Source organism: Helianthus annuus, chromosome 16, assembly GCF_002127325.2.
Source record: "Helianthus annuus cultivar XRQ/B chromosome 16, HanXRQr2.0-SUNRISE, whole genome shotgun sequence".
In the NCBI taxonomy this organism is placed as follows: domain Eukaryota; kingdom Viridiplantae; phylum Streptophyta; class Magnoliopsida; order Asterales; family Asteraceae; genus Helianthus; species Helianthus annuus.
Genome location: NC_035448.2, coordinates 144,107,079 through 144,131,204, shown reverse-complemented (window position 1 = coordinate 144,131,204; position 24,126 = coordinate 144,107,079). Strand labels below are relative to the sequence as shown.

The 24,126-nt window shown below is 39.9% G+C and overlaps 1 pseudogene; it reads right to left on the bottom strand.

The window, feature by feature from the left end:
- Positions 1–1,898: 1,898 nt before the first annotated feature.
- On the bottom strand, positions 1,899–22,239 carry LOC110880465 (annotated as a pseudogene).
- Positions 22,240–24,126: the final 1,887 nt, after the last annotated feature.

The following is a 24,126-nucleotide window of genomic DNA, read 5'->3' as shown; positions in this document are numbered from 1 at the left end:
GCAAATTACCTATTCAGGTATTATGTGACAGTAGTGCTGCTATATCTATAGCAGCAAATCCGGTGTTTCATGAACGTACAAAGCATTTCGAAATTGACTTGTATTTTCTGAGAGAAAAAGTATCAATTGGGTTTATAGTTACAAGAATGGTTGATACTGAAGATCAACTTGCTGACATTTTTACTAAGGGGTTGAACATTACCCAGCATAATATATTTTGTAAACAGCTGGGTATGATAGACATGTTTAAACCAAATGGATGAAGGGGGGATGTTAAAATACTATGAGACATTGGTCATCCATTTGGGCTTATATTGTTTATCTGGGCATATATTGTTTCGTTGAGATTGGGCCTGTTAAAGTGGGCTTCTTGTTACTAATGGTTTAAGTTGTTAGTCTGTTGCAACAGTTATCTTGGGCAGGATATTTTGGAGGATGTGAAGTGTAAAATACAAGGGTTGCGATCGTCATCTTGATATCTTGTGGGGCAAAGTGTAATTGTGGTGAACTGGCATATAAAAGGGTGCACTCTCTCTCATTCGTTCAGTTGTTCACTCCCAAAAGTTGTTTACATTCTCTCTGTTTAGATCTAGGGTTTCACTGCAAGTGTTGCAGCTGTATTCATTCCTGTTATTGTCTCTCCTTTGTTTTGAGAGATTGTTGATACAGTTTGGTTGATGATCATCATCTGTAGATGATCATCAGATTTGTTTTGTACTTCTGTATTTGTTAGATCTTACTATTGTAAGATCATTTGGGATTTGTGGGGTAATCTTTTTGGTTTGGGTTAATAAGAGTTTTGTCACGTTTTGTCGCTATTTTTGTTGTTTATCTTTGTTAGTTTGCTGTTGATTCACCACAATACCATTGTTTTGACAAAACCCATCAAAGAACATTATCAGATCTGCATAATATCGATGCCATTTGATGTTTGACAAGTCCCTTGAAACAAATTCCAATATAACTAAAACAATACAGAATCCCATTCTACGGAACAAATACCGCCAATCGCCACTCTTCACAAATGAATATTCATTTCGATTTGTCGTGTCTGATGTTGGAACCAAAAATATCGACCGAACGTGAAACAGAGACTATCGACAGAGGGGTTGATAAATTTTGATTAATATTTATAAGTTTTATGCTGAGATCTAAAAGGATAACTACTGTAGCACACTTACAATTAGCGCTGACACGGTTTAGATGAAATGTATCAAATCATGATTTGCTTTTAAAGAGAGTTATCTCAGTTAACATACTGACAGTGGCTCCTCTCCCTCACAACTTATATAGTGTCGATGATTAAACTATATTGGGTAATCGAGATTTACTTGAAGACCAAATGGACAATTATAATAAACATTGGTGTAAGTAAAGAGGTGTGGAGTACACACTTGTCCAAGACTATTGTAATTCCACGAACCAAGGGGTTCAAGGGGGCAGCAACCATCTGCATCTCTCATGTGTTTGCAAGGGTTCAACCCCATATGAACTTTAGTAGTGACAGAATGACTACTGAGCAGTCACAAATGTAACTGCCATAACAGTAAAACCACCAACTGAAAAGTTTGCGATGGTTCAACCCTATATAAATGTTTTAGGTGTGAGTGTATATGTATATGCAGAAACAATTTTATATATGTATATGCAGAAACAATTTTATATATGTATATGCAGAAACAGTCTTGTACAAGAGTTAGATATTAGTAACCACTCACTCTACTTATGATCTACGTGAGCTCATTTCCTACTCGTAAATCAGAAATGTTTTAGGTGCGCGTCTATCCTATTCAAAGAAAGGCATCGCGCCGAAACTTTCAGGGAGCACTGGATTTAATGATAAAACAAATGCTAGTATTTTATCATATCGTTATGCTGCACTGGATTTATTGATACTAGCATTTTATCATATCGTTATGCTGTTTGGTACACCTCTTCCAGTAACCCCAGGTTCTGAAGTTGGTATGAGCAGCTCGTAAGGTGGAACACCAGCACCACATCTGTTCCTAAGCCTTGGATCAACATTCCTTCTATGTATCTCATTTTTAATTTTTTTAATATTCACCGAAAATCTGTAGAATGCATCAATAATATCTGGTTCACCTGGCCACCTAGTGTATGCATCCTTAATCTCCCCAAGATACTCCTCCTCGTGCGAGTGTGCTGAGATAATATCAATTACAGCCATGTATTTTGTTGAATCAAATAAACTAGGCAAGGATGAAAGAAAATAGCCCTGTGGATCAGCCATGAAACTTGCATACTCATGATCATGTGGTTGGGGTATAAGTTTTTGCATAAGTGGTGGCCTATTCGGAACATATGTGTCACACCCCGAATTTTCCACGTGTCACCGGTGGGCCCGGTGGGGGAGTATCGTGACGTAGTTGATATCATCATAGTCAAACAACACAAATTATAATGCACAGCGGAAGCAAAAGAAATAGATTTATTTCAACCATTGAATGTAATATTTAAGTATCACAAGTAGTCGAAATAGATCCACAGGCGGATCGGAATAAAAGGAGAAAATTGTTCAACAGATGAATGCATCCCAAAGCTTGCGAGACTCTATGATGCTAAGGAGAGACCAGCCTATTACGTATAGCACCTGCACTTAATCTTTTTGGGGAAAATACGTCAGTTTGCACTGGTAAATACAATTTAACTGACTCATTTTGAAAAGGTTTTAAAAATTGATTTAAATGCTCAAGGCACAAAACATTTTATAACTTGGGAATAATTAATCAAAGTTAAACTTGTAAAGGATTTACATGTTTGTTGTGCGTTCAGTCGCCCGAGTCGTGTCGGGTTTAAGGTTAATTGACACACCACATAGTATAAGTCCGCGGCGGGAAGCCAACGTTTATACCTTAATAATGGACATAATACCGGGTGTACGCCTACACCCGGGTGTCAAGGTCGTGGCCAAAAATGATGCCAAGGATATCCGGGACATGGTCATTAAGCTCCCAAAGGCGTAAAAACAAACATAACCAAGTTTTCAAACGGGTCACATTGATAATACCCAACTACTAATGAGTTGGGGTCAATTGCCCGACCAAGCGGTATTTTATATACCGTACCCCCAAGCCCGTATAAGGGAAAATAAGTTAAAAGTATTTACCTGAGCAAGTATAAACCACAAAAGCAAAAATGCAAGTGTCTTTTACTGGGCTCCTATTCTGGAACGAAGGTTTAATATAACCTACTAGAATCCTAACGGGTCTTTTAACATAGCCTAAGCTTAGACCGGTTAGTTTTGAAGAATAAAATATGGTTTAATCGCGAGGAATGCGAAAACCTGGAAGGAATGTGACTTAGACTCTACAAGCTTGGATACTTGTATAATATGGGTAAACTAAACACATTCTGGTTTTAGAGACTAAGATGATACGATTTGACCCGTTTTGGCTAATATGCGTGAACTAGTCACATAAGCCGATCCGAACGCGAAAGTGCGTAACGAGTAACCATATAAGTCATATGCAAGTTTCCAGAGATTATATGCACCAAATGTGTTGTAATATCAGTAAGGTATGTCCAATTATGCCCCAAATGGTTTTAAATTCAATTTACGCCTTATAAGGGCATTTTGGTCATTTTAAAGGGTATAAAGGAGTTAAACTAAGATTCTGAGTCTTATATCTGAATAAATCATTAATAATACTTAGTTTATCATGTTATAACAGTAGGGTATCATATATATGTGAATTTTATTGATTACAACCATCTTATGTACCAAAAGGGCATTTTGGTAATTTCACATAAGCTTAAAGGGTCAAAACTGGGAATCTGAGTTTCTAACTCGGGTTTACTGTTATAATATAAATTTTTATAAAATATATCAGTAGGTATTAGACCTTTTATATAAAAACTAGTTTTGACATATATTATGTCGTAAAAATGCCTAAAAAGGCGATTTGGGGCCATTTCCGGGTTTTAAAAGAAAAGCTGATATTTTTATAATTCCAGAAGGCTCAAAATATTATATTTAGCATAATAAATCAGTAGGAAAAAGTTTGGGGTCAAAAGGTTTTGTAAAACTCATTTTATGGCCGAAAAGGGCAAAACCGGCATAAGCCGAATTAAGTTTAAAACCTCTAGTTATGCTCATTCTAAAAATAAATAAAAATCTTTAAAATTCCCAAAATATTATTATATAATAGTGGGTATAAAGTTTTTGTATAAAATCTAAGTTTAAATAGGCTATGCGTTAATTACGCTAATTATTCACTAAAAAGGCTTCTAATTACGCTAATGGGCATAACTCTTAATCTAGACCTCAAACTGATGTCAAATTTTGGGAACAAGTTTATATTTCAGTATCTAACATGTCTACCCCTTTTATTTTTCGAAAATCATGATTTTTAGACCTTTGGGCATAATGGTCTACATATGTGCATTTAACGGAATCATGCATATGAACAAGATATCTAATGAACCGAGTTGTATAATCACTGGAGGATATACTAACATGTTACTAGGTCCAAAAGAAGCTCTAAGGCAATCTTAATCTTGACTAAAACAGGTCAGAACTGTAAGTCAAAGCGAAAGTCAAACTATGCGACTTTCGGTTCCGAACCGGGTCTAAACAGAAAATTGTCGAGTTGAGCATGTTGGAACATGTTCTTATGCTTATTACCAAGTTATATTAATGTTCAAACAGGTTACATGCAACCTACATTGCTAATTATGTATTAATTTGAAATTAAGCATCCTGTTGACTTTTTATAGTTAGCTTTGACTCGACAATTGACATGCTTAGAGTGGGAATCTGGAAATACCCTTTTAAGGATTTGTTACCCACTTAATTACCTTCCTAAAGGTATTTTTAATTCGTGATTTGAAAGAGCACATTATGATTAATCACGAAGTCAAACCTTAATTACGATGGTTTGACTTTTACTTAATTAGTTAAGCTAGAATGGATTAAAGGAGGTTAAGAGCACTTACAAGAGTCCTAAGAAGGATTAGGGACTTAATGAGCACTTGTTGCTGTCCAAGGAAGTTCCAGAAATAAGCTCCAAGTGAGTGACACAATGAAATGATCAAAGTTCACCACTTCACTTCCTTATATAGGGACCAAGATGCTCTAGGATCAAGACATGGAAGTCTAGGATAGTTACAAGATCACCCCAGGTGTCCCTAAGAGCCTAAATACTGCCTAGCAAGCCCCTGATTTCGAAAACCATCCTTCTAAGTCAGTGCAACGGGCTGGACAGACAGCTGTCCAAAATCTGCTGCCAGCGACGGTCTTACGGACCGTAAGCTTGAGGCCTTACGGTCCGTAAGGACCTCTTGCGGACCGTAAGCTGAAATGGTTACGGTCCGTAACCGACCTTGCTGAAACATGCCCAGATACCCCCCTTACGGACCGTAAGCCTAAGGCTTTGCGGTCTGTAACCGATGGCCAGAGGACAAAAACTTGTGAACTTTTAAGTCTTGACCATGCACTCAAACCAACTCCGAAATCAGTCCCTCTTTTTCAGATGTGGGACCATCTTGATTAGCCATTGCATGCCTAGCATGCTCTTACATGTTTCCCATTCAATTTCAACTCACAAGGGTCTTGCAAAGTGACGGAGATTACCAAGAATGAGTCTTGGATTCTCATAATAGTTGGCCAAAGAAAATAACTATATTGATTCCTATTTACAAGGATTTTATTTAACAATTTCAGTAGTAACAACCTATAATTCCAAAGTCCTTAATAAAGATGCAACTTTATTTATTTGAGAGCAACCGGTTATCATATAGGATGATTATCTAATGATTTAAGGATCTTGGGATTTATAACAATTCGGGTCGCTCAGAGGTGTTTTAATAACATGTCGCCCTTGGGTCGTTCAGAGGTATTTTAAATAACATAACGCCCTCTTTAAAATCCTACCATACATCTCTTTATTTGATCTGGGTTCCTGACACGTGTCCTCCATGACACGTGTCTTTATTTTATTGGACAGGAATTTTTCGAGGTGTTACATCCTCACCCCCTTAAAAGAAATCTCGACCTCGATATTTACTGAAACAATTGAGGGTATTTTTCTTTCATCGTGGATTCTAATTCCCACGTATAATCAGGACCTCTGCGGCCCTCCCATTTGACCTTGACAATGGGTACATACTTCCTTCGAAGCTTCTTTACCTGCCGGTCCTCAATCGACACAGGTTTTTCTATAAACTTTAAGCTTTCGTCTATATGCACATCCGTATGCGGTATGACTAGCGATTCATCAGCTAGACATTTCTTCAGATTGCAGATGTGGAACACGTTATGAATACCACTAAGCTCCTCTGGTAAGTTCAACTTATAAGCCACCGATCCTACACATTCAATGATCTCGAATGGTCCGATATACCTCGGGCTTAACTTACCTTTCTTGCCAAATCTCATTACCCCTTTCCATGGTGATACCTTGAGCAAAACTTTATCGCCAACCTCGAACTTGAGGGATTTTCGCTTACCATCAGCATAGCTCTTTTGCCTATCACGGGCAACTTTTAGGTGCTCACTAATCTGGGTAATCTTGTCCGTTGTCTCCAGGACTAATTCTGGTCCTGATAACTGAACGTCTCCTACCTCTGCCCAACAAATGGGTGTTTTGCACTTTCTACCATATAATGCCTCAAAAGGCGCAGCCTTAATGCTGGTGTGGTAGCTATTATTGTAGGAAAATTCGATCAGAGGTAGGTGCCTATCCCAACTTCCTCCTAGGTCAATCACGCATGCCCGAAGCATGTCCTCCAAGGTTTGAATAGTACGCTCACTTTGCCCATCCGTCTAGGGATGATAAGCTGTACTAAAATTCAATTGCGTACCCAGGGACTTTTGGAAACTCTCCCAGAAATGAGATGTGTATCTGGTATCCCTATCGGAGATGATAGATACTGGTACGCCATGCAGGGATACAATCTTATCCACGTACAGTTGGGCTAGCATGTCGGAACTGAAAGTTTCTCTAATGGGTAGGAAATGTGCTGACTTGGTCAGTCGATCAACTATCACCCAAATAGTGTCATTTCCTTTCTGCGTCTTAGGCAACTTGGTGATGAAATCCATTGTTACCATTTCCCATTTCCAAGTGGGAATTTCAGGCTGTTGTAGCAAACCTGACGGTTTCTGATGCTCGGCCTTAACTTGAGCACACGTCAGACATTTAGCCACATGGGTGGCTATAGACTTTTTCAAGCCTATCCACCAATAATTTGCCTTTACATCCTGGTACATCTTATCCGCTCCAGGATGGACGGAATATCTGGAACTGTGGGCTTCCTTAAGGATGACGTCTCGAAGTCCTCCATAAACAGGAACCCATATTCTTCCATTTAGTCTCAGGATTCCGTCTTTACCATAGGATAACTGCTCTTCAGTTACTCCTAGCTTTTCATTAGGGTAGTTAGCTTCTAATACTGCCTCTTTCTGTGCGGCTAACAACCTTTCATTTAGACTGTTCCTGACCTCAATGCTTTTGGCATTGATCCTGATTGGTTTCACCCTCTCCTTTCTGCTCAAGGCATCTGCGACTATATTAGCCTTGCCTGGATGGTATCTAATTTCATAATCATAATCGTTCAGAGTTTCCATCCAACGTCGCTGTCTCATGTTCAATTCTTTCTGGTTGAACAGGTGTTGGAGGCTTTTGTGATCGGAATAGATCACACATTTGGTACCATACAAATAGTGTCTCCACAACTTTAGTGCAAATACAACGGCACCCAACTCCAAATCATGGGTGGTGTAATTCTTCTCATGCACCTTCAAGTGTCGTGAAGCATAGGCAATGACCTTGCCTTTCTGCATTAACACACAACCCATCCCGGTGTGTGATGCATCACAGTAGACTACAAATTCATCAATCCCATCAGGTAACGTCAACACGGGAGCGTTACTCAATTTCTGCTTCAAAGTGTCGAATGACTCTTGCTGCTTAGGTCCCCAATTGAACTTGCTATTCTTGCGAGTCAGCAAAGTTAGGGGTGCTGCAATTCTTGAAAAATTCTCGATGAATCTCCTGTAGTAGCCTGCTAAACCTAGGAAACTGCGGATTTCCGTAGGTGTCTTTGGCTCTTGCCAATTCATGACAGCTTCGACTTTAGCGGGATCCACCTGAATACCGCGCTCACTGACCACATGTCCAAGAAATTGGACTTCTCTCAACCAAAACTCACATTTTGAAAATTTTGCATATAGCTTTTCTTGATGAAGCAGTTTCAGAATACAACGGAGGTGTTTTTCGTGGTCAGCTTGATTTTTGGAATAGATGAGGATGTCATCAATGAAGACAATAACAAATTTGTCCAAATATGGCTTACAAACGCGATTCATGAGATCCATGAATGCGGCAGGCGCGTTAGTGAGCCCGAAAGGCATCACTAGGAACTCGTAGTGACCATAACGAGTCCTAAACGCAGTCTTGTGCACATCTTCATCCTTAACCTTCAACTGATGATATCCCGACCTCAGATCTATCTTGGAGAAATAGCTTGCCCCTTGAAGTTGATCAAACAAATCGTCGATCCTGGGCAAAGGATACCTATTCTTGATAGTAACCTTGTTAAGTTCTCGGTAATCGATACATAATCGCATCGAACCGTCTTTCTTCTTGACAAATAAGATCGGCGCTCCCCAAGGAGACGAACTAGGTCTAATGAAACCCTTGGCTAGCAAATCGTCTAGCTATGTTCTTAATTCCTTCATCTCCGTAGGTGCTAGTCTATAAGGTGCTTTAGCGATAGGTGCAGCTCCAGGAATGATATCGATCCTGAATTCCACTTGCCTGTCTGGTGGCAAACCAGGCAGTTCTTCTGGAAAAACTTCAGGGTACTCCGAGATAACGGGAATGTCCTCAATCTTGGGCTTCTGTTCATCAATGGTCACTTGTGCCATATAGATAACACAACCATTCTTCAAACATTTGGATGCTTTGAGCATAGACACTTGCTCAGGCAATCCATGATGTGTATCTCCCTGAATGGTGAGAGGCTCACCGGATAGAGTCTTGATTACTACTTGCTTCCTATTGCATACGATCTGGGCTTGGTTATGCGATAACCAATCCATGCCCAATACTACATCGAAACCGGCTAACTTAAAAGGTAGCAGGGAAAGAGGAAAAAAGTGGTTCCTAATGGATATAACACATCCATCTAATACAGTTGAGACGGTTTCTAAAGTTCCATCTGCCAATTCTACCTCATAATTTGCACTTAAGGCTTTAACAGGCAATCCTAACAGCTCACAGAATTTACTATCCACAAAAGATTTATCTGCTCCAGAATCAAACAATACTCTTGCGTAAACGTCATTAATGAGAAACGTACCAGTTATGACGTTATCGTTTTGGATGGCCTCCTGCACATTCATCTGGAAGACCCTGGCATTGGTCTTCTTCCCATCTTCAGTCTTCTTGACATTCTTTGGGCAGTTGGTCTTGATGTGCCCCTTTTCATTGCAACTGTAACAAGTTGCATCTTTCAACTTCTTGCACTCAAGAGTTCTGTGCTCAGAAGACTTACATATCCCACACATCTTGGGTTGGGATTTCTGTTCGAACCTGCACCTCCCAAAATGGTGCTTCCTACAAACCTTGCACTTGGGCCTATCGCCCGACTGTTGCTCGCTCCTCCTGGCCTCAGATCCCTTCTTACTGTCACGGTTTCCCCTATGTTTCTTGCTCGATCGACGTGAATTATCATCTTCACGTTTCCTCTTGTCAGAATCCGCATTCTTCAAGGTTCTTAGTCTCACTGCATCTTGAGTGAGGGACAGAGATAAATCGGTTACATATCTGAATGTGATAGGTCTAGAGGCCTTCACACTAGCCTTGATTTCTGGGGCTAAACCCCCAATAAAACGCGCGATTCTCTTGGGTTCAGGGGTTACCAGGTAAGGAACCATTCTGGACAAGGTGTTGAAACTGGTGAGGTATGCCTGGCAGTCTAGGTTTTTCATAACCAGAGATAGGAATTCAGATTCTATTCGTTCAACCTCATGCTGAGGGCAGTAGTTATCCTTGACAAGAGCAACAAATTGCTTCCAAGACATATTGTACAAGGCAACTTTTCCAGAAGCCTGGATCAACGCTCCCCACCAAGCTAGAGCCTCCCCCTTGAAAGACTGGGATGCAAACTTAACCATATCCCTCTCAGCACAACCACTGATGTCTACCACTGTCTCTATCTCGTCAAGCCATGTCATACAGTCTACAGCCCCTTTTTCTCCAGTAAACTCTCGAGGTTTACAAGATACAAAATATTTATACGTGCAACCCTTAGCACGTGGGGCTTCGTCAAACACGATCTTCTTGGGGTGAACACTGTTTTCATTCGAGGAGTGTCGGTCATCATCTTTCTTAGATTTGGGTGGAGTAGGTGGTGGTTCGTTGTGAGCCTCAGAATGATTCTTTGGTTTAGCATGCGGTGTAGGTAAGGTTCTACTACGGGTCTCACTGTACTCACTGTACTGTCGTTCTAAGGCTTTTGCAACCGCATCATTCACAATTGCTTTTAACTCAGCACCAGTTACTAAGAATTTTGCATCATCACGGTTCCCCACCGGATGGCTATTGACTTCCTCTGATCCAGCCATGTAGCTTCAATTGCTACATATAAATGATGGATATGGTTTTAACTCAAAGGCTCTTATAGTATTTTATGTTTTATTAACCAAGGTTTTAAATTGCCATTTTAGGTTAATTCGTTAAAATATTAGGATTTTACTATTATCCTATGATACTTTATTATTGGCACATAAGGCCTAGTCACAAGGACAGTTAAAATAAATAATTAAGATTTTATAGTATCTAGGTGTTAGGTTGAATCATAGTTCATTTCCATTTAATAACAGGGAGTCATAAGCTACCACTGTCCTTAGTCACGGAGGACATTTAATTATTGCCCACAGGCACTTCACTTCAAAGAAGTGGTTAAATAATTAAGGGAATTTAAAATTAACCCTTTATGAGAGATGGCCTGTGTGACTTTACTGACTCACAGTTTGCCAAAATCATTAACATACTAACAGATGTTAATAATTGGAATCTATTGTGTGGGTTGTACCATCTTGGCCAGGTTTGCAATAACACAAAGGCTAGGTTTTACCTCCAAGATTCTTTAATAATCAACGCAGAATAGTCCTAAATTGAGATGTTAATTATGGATCTTAACCTAATTATGGAACTACCATCTTGGCCTCATTTTATAAACCAAAAGGCTAGGTCTTGGTTCTCTTTAGATTTTTACCAAATTTAATATAATGGCAGATCTTTTTAAATTTTCATTAATTTTCATATTTCATGCAGATAATTAATCAAAATGAAAACTTAATTAAACCATCCCATAAATTGTCTTAAACAAGTACAACATTTGCCCGAACGGGACTTGTACAAAAACAAATGCCCACGCAGGGGCGGAATTCAAGAACAAACCCACGCAGGGGTTAACTAACCAAACATGCCCACGCAGGAGCAGAGTACAAAATAACAAGCTCACGCAGGAGCTGAATACTGAAGCAAAAAGTCCACGCAGGGACTGAATTACAACTAAATAAAAATAACAAGGATCTTCAATAGTCCCTCCTTTTGGACTTTCCCTTGATCAGGTCTGATAGTCCTTTGAAGAATCCTCTGTTGTGTCTGCGCTCAGTCTGAATTTCCCGTTCACAACGGTCTAGTCTCTCAAGGACTTCTTGCTGGCGTTCTGGAGGAATTATCTGTGGCTGTGGCGGCTGGTACACCGGTGGAGGAGGCGGCGGATGCTGGTACCCAAAAGTCGGGTAGCCAGTAGTCCATAGGCCACCATAAGGCCCCTCTGGGTGACTAGCGTTGTAATCCCATGCTTCCTGATATGGATCCACACTAGCGTAGTTGTAGTTGTAGTGGGTATGCGCCGGTTGCTCAAAAGGATTATACGCCGCTGAACCCGCGTAAGCAGGGATTGGGTTATCGAAACCCAACGGTGGTGCCACAGGTACTGAGTTGATTTCTGGAATGGGGCTTGATGGACCCCCCAATTGTGGTTCTTCTTCTTCCTTCTGAAGTGGCGGATAATGGCTGCCACTTGATGGTTGGGGTGTGCTGATGCGGACACCCCCTCGCACGGACATCCGTGCGTTCGACCTCCTCCGCCTCGGTGGCTCCGGAGGCGGCTGCTGTTCCACTGGTGGTGGTGGTGGCGGGGTAACTGCCACGAAACGAGAATCCTGAGAAGGATCCTATTGCTGTTGCTGTTGCTGTTGTTGCTGCTGGTAGGGGGACGAGTGGTGTGAGGGGGTAAAATACCAGTCGATGTTTCGGAACCTCTCCTCGTAGCTGTCTGGACCGCGATAAGGCGATCCGTGGAAAGATGATCCGTCAGAGATCTCTATTGGGTGGTTGGGCGTCCCCGTAGCAGGCTCCATAGGGTCAGTATCCTCGTCCATATCGTTATCCCCAGAGAAGTGGTCTTCCGGTCCAAGTGGGTTAAAACCCACGGGTTCTGGAAAAACGTTGGCCGGGTTGAACCGGCTCTGGAAGGTTGGGGTTGGGTCACCAAAGGAGTGGTGAGAGTTGGATCTCTGCAGAGGTATAAAGGCTGGTGGTTGGTCGTTGGGCTCGTTTTCTGATTGGGGCCCAAAGGAGTGCTGGTAAGAAGGTGAAGAGCTAAGGGAAACTGACCGTCTCCCGGGTTCAACATAGAGCCTCCATGGCTCTTGCGGGCTGGTGCTCATAGTAATGGATGGGGTTCGCCGGTGCGAAGGCCCGGCTTCGTGATCATGACCCGTGACGGGTCCCTTGCCCCGACCGCGGAGAAATCTTGGTGGCATGATGACCTGCATACATGATTTAAATAACAACCACAATATAATTATAAAAGACTCAAAATAAAACAAAACAGAGTTTGTCCTATGTTCGATGTCTAGACTCGGAACTCGAAGAATGTGCAATTTGTGCACTGAGATTAAACACGCAAAGGCTAGTGTTTAATTCACTCAGTGTTGGCTCTGATACCAACCTGTCACACCCCGAATTTTCCACGTGTCACTGGTGGGCCCGGTGGGGGAGTATCGTGACGTAGTTGATATCATCATAGTCAAACAACACAAATTATAATGCACGGCGGAAGCAAAAGAAATAGATTTATTTCAACCATTGAATGTAATATTTAAGTATCACAAGTAGTCGAAATAGATCCACAGGCGGATCGGAATAAAAGGAGAAAATTGTTCAACAGATGAATGCATCCCAAAGCTTGCGAGACTCTATGATGCTAAGGAGAGACCAGCCTATTACGTATAGCACCTGCACTTAATCTTTTTGGGGAAAATACGTCAGTTTGCACTGGTAAATACAATTTAACTGACTCATTTTGAAAAGGTTTTAAAAATTGATTTAAATGCTCAAGGCACAAAACATTTTATAACATGGGAATATTTAATCAAAGTTAAACTTGTAAAGGATTTACATGTTTGTTGTGCCTTCAGTCGCCCGAGTCGTGTCGGGTTTAAGGTTAATTGACACACCACATAGTATAAGTCATACCTTAATAATGGACATAATACCGGGTGTACGCCTACACCCGGGTGTCAAGGTCGTGGCCAAAAATGATGCCAAGGATATCCGGGACATGGTCATTAAGCTCCCAAAGGCGTAAAAACAAACAAAACCAAGTTTTCAAACGGGTCACATTGATAATACCCAACTACTAAAGAGTTGGGGTCAATTGCCCGACCAAGCGGTATTTTATATACCGTACCCCCAAGCCCGTATAAGGGAAAATAAGTTAAAAGTATTTACCTGAGCAAGTATAAACCACAAAAGCAAAAATGCAAGTGTCTTTTACTGGGCTCCTATTCTGGAACGAAGGTTTAATATAACCTATTAAAATCCTAACGGGTCTTTTAACATAGCCTAAGCTTAGACCGGTTAGTTTTGAAGAATAAAATATGGTTTAATCGCGAGGAATGCGAAAACCTGGAAGGAATGTGACTTAGACCCTACAAGCTTGGATACTTGTATAATATGGGTAAACTAAACACATTCTGGTTTTAGAGACTAAGATGATACGATTTGACCCGTTTCGGCTGATATGCGTGAACTAGTCACATAAGCCGACCCGAACGCGAAAGTGCGTAACGAGTAACCATATAAGTCATATGCAAGTTTCCTGAGATTATATGCACCAAATGTGTTGTAATATCAGTAAGGTATGTCCAATTATGCCCCAAATGGTTTTAAATTCAATTTACGCCTTATAAGGGCATTTTGGTCATTTTAAAGGGTATAAAAGAGTTAAACTAAGATTCTGAGTCTTATATCTGAATAAATCAGTAATTATACTTAGTTTATCATGTTATAACAGTAGGGTATCATATATATGTGAATTTTATTGATTACAACCATCTTATGTACCAAAAGGGCATTTTGGTAATTTCACATAAGCTTAAAGGGTCAAAACTGGGAGTCTGAGTTTCCAACTCGGGTTTACTGTTATAATATAAATTTTTATAGAATATATCAGTAGGTATTAGACCTTTTATATAAAAACTAGTTTTGACATATACTATGTCGTAAAAATGCCTAAAAAGGCGATTTGGGGCCATTTCCGGGTTTTAAAAGAAAAACTGATATTTTTATAATTCCAGAAGGCTCAAAATATTATATTTAGCATAATAAATCAGTAGGAAAAAGTTTGGGGTCAAAAGGTTTTGTAAAACTCATTTTATGGCCGAAAAGGGCAAAACCGGCATAAGCCGAATTAAGTTTAAAACCTCTAGTTATGCTCATTCTAAAAATAAATAAAAATCTTTAAAATTCCCAAAATATTATTATATAACAGTGGGTATAAAGTTTTTGTATGAAATCTAAGTTTAAATAGGCTATGCGTTAATTACGCTAATTATTCACTAAGAAGGCTTCTAATTACGATAATGGGCATAACTCTTAATCTAGACCTCAAACTGATGTCAAATTTTGGGAACAAGTTTATATTTCAGTATCTAACATGTCTACCCCTTTTATTTTTCGAAAATCATGATTTTTAGACCTTTGGGCATAATGGTCAACATATGTGCATTTAACGAAATCATGCATATGAACAAGATATCTAATGAACCGAGTTGTATAATCACTGGAGGATATACTAACATGTTACTAGGTCCAAAAGAAGCTCTAAGGCAATCTTAATCTTGACTAAAACGGGTCAGAACTGAAAGTCAAAGCGAAAGTCAAACTATGTGACTTTCGGTTCCGAACCGGGTCTAAGCAGAAAATTATCGAGTTGAGCATGTTGGAACATGTTCTTATGCTTATTACCAAGTTATATTAATGTTCAAACAGGTTACATGCAACCTACATTGCTAATTATGTATTAATTTGAAATTAAGCATCCTGTTGACTTTTTATAGTTAGCTTTGACTCGACAATTGACATGCTTAGAGTGGGAATCTGAAAATACCCTTTTAAGGATTTGTTACCCACTTAATTACCTTCCTAAAGGTATTTTTAATTCGTGATTTGACAGAGCACATTATGATTAATCACGAAGTCAAACCTTAATTACGATGGTTTGACTTTTACTTAATTAGTTAAGCTAGAATGGATTAAAGGAGGTTAAGAGCACTTACAAGAGTCCTAAGAAGGATTAGGGACTTAATGAGCACTTGTTGCTGTCCAAGGAAGTTCCAGAAATAAGCTCCAAGTGAGTGACACAATGAAATGATCAAAGTTCACCACTTCACTTCCTTATATAGGGACCAAGATGCTCTAGGATCAAGACATGGAAGTCTAGGATAGTTACAAGATCACCCCAGGTGTCCCTAAGAGCCTAAATACTGCCTAGCAAGCCCCTGATTTCGAAAACCATCCTTCTAAGTCGGTGCAACGGGCTGGACAGGCAGCTGTCCAAAATCTGCTGCCAGCGACGGTCTTACGGACCGTAAGCTTGAGGCCTTACGGTCCGTAAGGACCTCTTGCGGACCGTAAGCTGAAATGGTTACGGTCCGTAACCGACCTTGCTGAAACATGCCCAGATACCCCCCTTACGGACCGTAAGCCTAAGGCTTTGCGGTCCGTAACCGATGGCCAGAGGACAAAAACTTGTGAACTTTTAAGTCTTGACCATGCACTCAAACCAACTCCGAAATCAATCCCTCTTTTTCAGATGTGGGACCATCTTGATCAGCCATTGCATGCCTAGCATGCTCTTACATGTTTCCCATTCAATTTCAACTCACAAGGGTCTTGCAAAGTGACGGAGATTACCAAGAATGAGTCTTGGATTCTCATAATAGTTGGCCAAAGAAAATAACTATATTGATTCCTATTTACAAGGATTTTATTTAACAATTTCAGTAGTAACAACCTATAATTCCAAAGTCCTTAATAAAGATGCAACTTTATTTATTTGAGAGCAACCGGTTATCATATAGGATGATTATCTAATGATTTAAGGATCTTGGGATTTATAACAATTCGGGTCGCTCAGAGGTGTTTTAATAACATGTCGCCCTTGGGTCGTTCAGAGGTATTTTAAATAACATGACGCCCTCTTTAAAATCCTACCATACATCTCTTTATTTGATCCGGGTTCCTGACACGTGTCCTCCATGACACGTGTCTTTATTTTATTGGACAAGAATTTTTCGAGGTGTTACAATATGCACCATAGTGGTACTGCCCAAAGTTAAGTGCCGCATGTTGTGCTGAAGCAGTCCATATTAGAATGGTCAATATCTCGGTAAGACTGTCAGGATTGCTTAGTTTAGGCCACCAATTAGCTTCACGAAGATCAGCATGACCCACATTAATGGCTTCACTATACCATGATTATAGTTCTTTGTCAGATATAACATCATTTTCATCTGGGTAGTAGTGGGTAACATATGTGTGCACCAGCTCTTGAATTGCAGACCAAATAAGAAGCCCATCATTGGCATATGGGTAGTCTTCAATGAGGATTCTCAGTCCATGGGGCTTTGTCTCATCACATACTGCCATTCCTCTACAACCAAAGTGATGTAAAATACTTAGAACAATGTTATAGACAATTTTTAAGCTATCATCATTATTCTGTCTTATTTGCATATATTGATGAAGTCATAATCTTGGCATCAATATATTCATTTTATATGTGTAATATAAAACAACAGGTTAAGACATTTATTATTCTACTTTATTTGCATATTTCAGTTTTGATTTAGTGGCTTTGTATTCGTACCTTCGTATCAAATCTGCAGGAAGGCCTTCTAAGTCGAAGCGCCACCAGTCACGATAGGCAGCACTTATTATCTCCGTTCTATATTTTCCAGGAGAAAAGCCACATTCTATAATCCCGTTTGCGGATATAAGACTCTCACGGGCCATCGCATTTATTGCAAGTGCATGTTCCATGTGGTGACTAAGAAGCTTGAAAATCGGATGCATTATGCTCAGGTTTCGGTGAGTGGCTATTATGAATGGTTCGATACACGCATGAACTCGTAACCTATATATCAATTACACCAAATCATAGTCATTTATTTGTTTGCCATTTTGGTAGCCAACATATTTTATTACTTCCATACATATAATGAGCATTTAGGAATATAGATTAGGGATAAATAAACACTTTGGATCCTATCTGAATAAGTGTGCAAACTCAACAAATAGATGTGACTTACCAATGATGGACAAGTTGGTGAACACCATTGTCATTAGAGTATACATGAGCTTTGCCTAGTCTCCACAACCAATTGGTGGTTGCATCAACCGGAGGAGTGAGAACTTGTTTTGAAGGGATATTGGTGTCATTAGGAGGAAGGCTAAGCTCGATTGCAATGGGCTTTAGAGTTCCCATTGTTGTCAAGAAGAAGATTGTACGGGTTGCATATGCTTTTCGGTTTTCTTGAGCATTTATCTTCTCCAAAAATGGTAGGTAAATGTCATGGTACTCTCAACGAGCTTGAGCACGCGCTTTGGCCTAATAGACTATGTTCTTACCTGAATGCGGCTACAACATTTGTCCTTCTAGTTACTACACGGCTCGAGTCGTTGGAACAGTCGAGACTTTGGTGAGAGTTTTTGAAAAACCATTTTAGGGGGGGGGGTGGAACGGGGTGTTAAGATACGGGTTTCACCCCTAACTTAACAACTTCGCTCCTAGCTGTGGTTGTGCTCACCGAATCAATCCGGGAGTTCCACTAGATAGAAATGAAGATTTCCGTTGAGATGTGGATGTCACCCCTAGTTCTTCGAAAGGTTCTCGTGCTGAGAATAATGCGCTGAGTAAGTGATCTTATCGAGAGTTCTTGGTTTTCACACCTAATCTTGATACGATCACTCGTTGTGGTATGCGGTATCGTCAAGCGTGTGTATTGTGTTAGCCTTAGGAAAGGCAAAAGTGTGTTTTCAGCCTTAGGAAAGGCTCCTTCGTACGAAGCTATATGTGCGGGAGTCCGTACGAAGATGTAGTTTTCGCGAGTTCGAATGAGAGCATAACAGCATGTTGGTTCGTATGATACCCCAAGTGGGTTCGTACGATGGGTCTGTTGATACTTAGACTATAGACTAGGTCAATCCTAAGACATCAAAACCCGGACTAGGTCATGTCTTTCCTAATTCCCTAGAGTTATGGCTCTGATACCAATCTGTCACACCCCAGCTGATGGCGGAATCATCGGGGCGCGACACTAGGCGAATCAAATTGCTCAAGAGAATCCATAACAACTATTTAGTGACAATATTTAATGCGTTCATTATCCTATACTAATAAACAATATATCAGCAAACAGTTATACAGATTTCATGTTCTCTCAAACAATTCAAATCCGACAACCTAGATTTATTGTGAGTTTCTAGACTTCCTAGCTTGTTTTCGAGATAACCTGCGATTAACCTGCAACATACGTTAAAATAATGTCAATACAAAAGTAATGGCGAGTATACAGGTTTGAAATAGTAATAAAGTAGATAAAAGCGCTGCGAATTTCCACATACATAAACGAGATACACCACATACACACTACAAGACAAATACTACCAGCTAAGTCACTCGATGACTGCGATGGGGATCCCAAAGAGGGCGTAATTTTCCTTAACCAGACCACGTCGGGTGCGAGTCCAACTATAGTACCATACTAGCTAAGGTGGGATGTCGCGAGTAAAAGTCCTAGCACATATGTATTAAGCAACACGTGTAAATATGTACGTCAGTTATTCGCATGTGATAATAGTTTAGAGTATGCACTGCATTTTGATAGTGCATTTTCGATAGGAACGTATGTTACACCCCAAAGTGTGTTTAAAGTGTTTAAAAGGGGGTCAAGTATATTCACAGTGGGTTCGTAGCTGCTACACACACACATACTGTATTAGATTGAGGGGGGCGCGTTGAGTTAGCCTGAGCATGGAACAGTAGCGTAAGCGTTGAATGGTGCGTAACAGTGTGTCGGATGTGTTGGGTGACGAATGATGATTCGATCGAATGAGCATAGCCCATCTGAGCAGATGGTCATCCGAGCGGATGACCATTCGAACGGATGGCCGTTCGAATGAGAGTTGTGTGTTTGTAAATCGGTTTCAAAACTTTTGAAGTTTTCGTTGTAGTATTTTAACAAGTCATCAGGTCGGATGGTCATCCGGACGGATGGCCATGCGATCGGATGGCTATTCGATCGAGAGTTTGGTGGTTTGAAGTTTAACTAAGTTGTTTTTTAATAAGGAATAGTATAAAGGTATAGTCACCTGGTCGAATGGTCATTCGATCTCATGGTTATTCGATCGGATGGCTATTCGATTGGATGATCTGATTGTTTGAAAACTTCACACAAGTTTTCTAAGTTAAAAAGTTTGAGGTTTAACGGAGACGGCATGATGATGTGTCAAACAACGGAAACCACACCAAGCCCAGCTCATTCGATCGGATGGGAATCACCCCATTCGATCAGGTTCACTGTGTTGATGGAGTTTTATGTTCAACCTGTGAATCGGTCATCTCTTCGGTGGAAATCAATCCTCAAGCCGGTTCTCAACTAGAGAATGAGTAGAGAGCCTAAATGAATCTAGATTCCATCGGTTTTGAGTAGAATGTTGAGGAAAGCTTGAAGAAAAGTAGAAAACAGTTGAAAAATGTTGAAATCTTGTTGAGACTCGTGTTGAAGAGTGTGGAAATCCTTTAGATCTGAACCATTCTTGATGAGGTGACGTCACACTACAATTTGCATAAGAAACCGAGTGAGAACCATCTTCAAGACGTCCAAATTAGACGATTTCAAGAAGAAAACTAGTGATTTTGATGGAGAAGATGATGTAGAAATGTGTGGTGATGATGATTGTACAAGATTTGGGGAGAAATACTTACGGAATAGCCTTGAATCGTGATGAAAAGTGACTTGGGAGCGAGTGATTGGATGAGAGAACCAAAGTGTTGAAATGAGACATAATGGCCCTATTTATAGGCAAAGGCGAAAGTTAAGGCGATTGAACGGGTCGGATGGCTTCCGGTCGAATGGCCATCCGGTCGGATGGCCATCCGGGCGGATGGTCATCCAGACGGAAGTCCATTCGATCGGATGTCCATTCGGACAGCCCGACTTCGTTTGTTAGTTTTCCAACTTTCGTTTCGTTCGACGTGTGTTGTTGCGTTAACCATTTTGGGTACTTTACGCGTTGTAGCGAGATAAGTAGCGTCGTGTTAGGTTGCGTTTCAGTGCGACAAATTGAGTTGCGCGTGCTAGCGAATGCGCGTTTAGACATGTTTAATATTCAGATATTATAATATATATAATAGGTCATAGCATAAGTAACTGCATTTCGAGTTTGCGTTGCGTTTGTGTTGCATCACGACGAGCGAGGGGAGTAGTTTAAGTACTCACGCGATGTCATTGTTAGCATTAGTGTAGTATGCGTTGTGTTGTGCGATATAGCGTGTTGAAAGTATGTGATATATGCGAAGTAGCGTTGTTAGCGATATAGTTACATTTTGATCCGAATCTCTGGTGCTAGGCGTAACGAGTGTAACGAGAGTAACAAGCACGAAAGTGCGGGTTGTTACAGTAAATCCTTTTGGTTTGGGTTAATAAGAGTTTTGTCGCCTGATTTTGTGGCTATATCTTTTGTTTACTTGTATTCTTGATCATCATATCATGTTTGTTAACAGTAACTATATAATATAAATAAGGTTATATATCTTTTGTTTACTTGTATTCTTGATCATCATAACATAACTTGCATATTCTAAGAGTAGATTAGAATATCATCCACAACGAATTTTCCATGAATCAACCCAAGACAATTGGCTCTACTACCTAACAGTATTATCTCATTATTTACTGTGGTTGGTTAATATTTATAAGTTTCATGCTGAGATCTAAAAGGATAACTACTGTTGCACACTTACAATTCGTGCTGACACGATTTTGTTGAAATGTATCAAATCATGATTTGCTTTTAAAGAGAGCCATCTCAGTTAACACGCCAACAGTGGCTCCTCTCCCTCACAACTTATATAGTGTCGATGATTTAAGTGTGATTAAACTATATTGGGTAATCGAAATTTACTTGAAGACCAAATGGACAATTATAATATATACATTGGTGCAAGTAAAGAGGTGTGGAGTACACACTCGTCCAAGACTATTGTAATTTCATGAACCAATAAGCCCGGGTTCAAGGGGGCAGCAACCATCTGCATCTCTGATGTTAAGAAATGTTTGCAAGGGTTCAACCCCATATGAACTTTAGTAGTGACAGAATGAGTACTGAGCAGTCACAAATGTAACTGCCATAATTATACCCTAACAGTAAAACCACCAACTGAAAAGTTTGCGATGGTTCAACCCTATATAAATGTTTTAGGTGTGAGTTGTTGGCCATCAGATTGTGATGCAGCGGAATTACCACATAGATTTGAATTCATGATATCAAAACAGATTGATAATGAATTGATAATAAGTCAATAGTGTAGTATTAAAGTGGACAATTAAAGGCGGTTAAATTTTCTTGGTACCGAGTAATGTTCCTGGCAATAGACATAAGTACATTGAGAGGAGAAACGGTTGGGATGGCAGTTGAATTTTGGCGGGAATAACCGCCATTCGAGACCGGTGCCAACCATCAGTCACACCTCTTCAAATTATTACACACATACATATAGGTATACATATATCCTAGGTTTAATACATAACATAAATACAAAATTATGTTTATAATATTCTAACACTCTCCCCTAAACATAATCGTGTTTACGGGAGTATTTAAGAACACTCTCATTCGCCTCATCCATGGCTGCCCTTGCTCTGTTGAAGTCGAAGGTTCTTCTGATCTATCTTCTCCTTTTGATCTCATTTCATCCATTATTAGTGAAAAATGCATAGTGCTCCTTTGGACTCCCAGCAACCTCTTGACTGTCATCTTCACCTTCAACTTGTTTGACGTCTTCTCCTTCACTTCGGCTGCTCCGCAGATCCGTCTTACTGACTGGCACTTCCTTCACATCTGTTATCTCTTTCTCACAGGCTTTTGATTGAATGATCTTGAATTTATAGTAATAAACGAGGACGTCCAGGTACATCGCATACATGAGACGCATAAGTTCATCCATCACTGTACTCGAATCCCATATCTTTGGCCACCTTAGGCCACAGATTGTTTTCAGTCACTCTTCTATGTCCTCCTTCCTTCTCTATCTCTAAATACAGATCCAAGAGACTCACTCTACGATTGTTTGACGCATAGGCCGAAACTGGTCTAGTAGTTACTCCTAGTTTCTTTGTTATAAACCTTTCCACCATTTCTTCAAATTTTGTTTGAAGAATAAACTTATATTTCCCGATATACTCATCATCGTCCATCATGTCAAGTAAAGCCTTGCAATCTAAGAACTCCTTGAATTCCATTGTTTGAAGTATCATCACGTTCCAATCCGGTTCGTTGGATGATATTTCAAGTTCTTCGAAATAATTATTCAAGTAGTTTGTTTTGAATACCATAAAATCTGTTTCTTTATTCATCATCTTCTGTTTTTCCACAACACCCATTTCTTCTTCTTTTGTTAATCCAGTTTTTGCACTTATATTATTGTTTAGGGGAACACTAAAGGTAGGATACATTTTACACTTATCCCCAGTGAATTTTACCGTAAAACCCTGAGTGATTAACTGATCATAACTTAATACATTCCTATCAATGTCTTGTGAGTAAAATACACTTTGAACACGAACTTTTTCAACCCCTGAAATAATATCCACAACCCCGATACCCCTTATAAAGTAAAACTGATTCTCACCCGTGTTTGTCTCTACACCATTCATACTCTTAATGCGCTTAAACATGTTTAAATTTCCAGAGAAATGATGTTTTAGAGTTTTACTGACATACCACATATCCGACCAAAAACCCCCGCCGGTTCCGGCCACTAGAAATTCTTGTTTCTGACTTCTTCTGAGATCTTCATTCTCGACATCCCGTTGTTGCACCCCGGTGTTAATAGCAAGACGTATTAGTTGGGATTCTTCATCATCCTCTTTCCTTTTACAATTTGAAACCTGATGGCCTGGGTTGTTACAATAGTAACAACGTTTCATTAGCCATCTTCTTTCCCTTTTTTCGTCTGCACAGTGTTGACACGGAACTGTTGTAGATGTTGCCCTAAGATCGGAATAACCTGGCGCTCTGATACCACTTTGTTGGCCATCAGATTGTGATGCAGCGGAATTACCATATAGATTTGAATTCATGATATCAAAACAGATTGATAATGAATCGATAATAAGTCAATAGTGTAGTATTAAAGTGGACAATTAAAGGCGGTTAATGTAACACCCTGTGTTTTCGAATGTCAAAGTCAAAGTCCAAGTCAACTATGACTTTCTTTGACTATGATTAGTCTATTTTCAGTTTTATTTGTATTATGTGGAGTAAGTGTTGTAATCAGGAAGAACTGAGGTAATCGAATGTTTTATCTACGCGAACCGACTTACGACTGCGAATAGTAGGAAGTAACAATGCGATAAAGTTAACTAATCTATAATCAAACCGATCTAACTATCATCGAACTCGAATCTCGAATTATGCGAACTTTGGTTGTTGTATACGTGTGTGTGTGCCTTATGTTTGGTGTGTTACTCATGTTTGGTGTGTTACTCAATCGAATCAATCGAAACTCGAAACT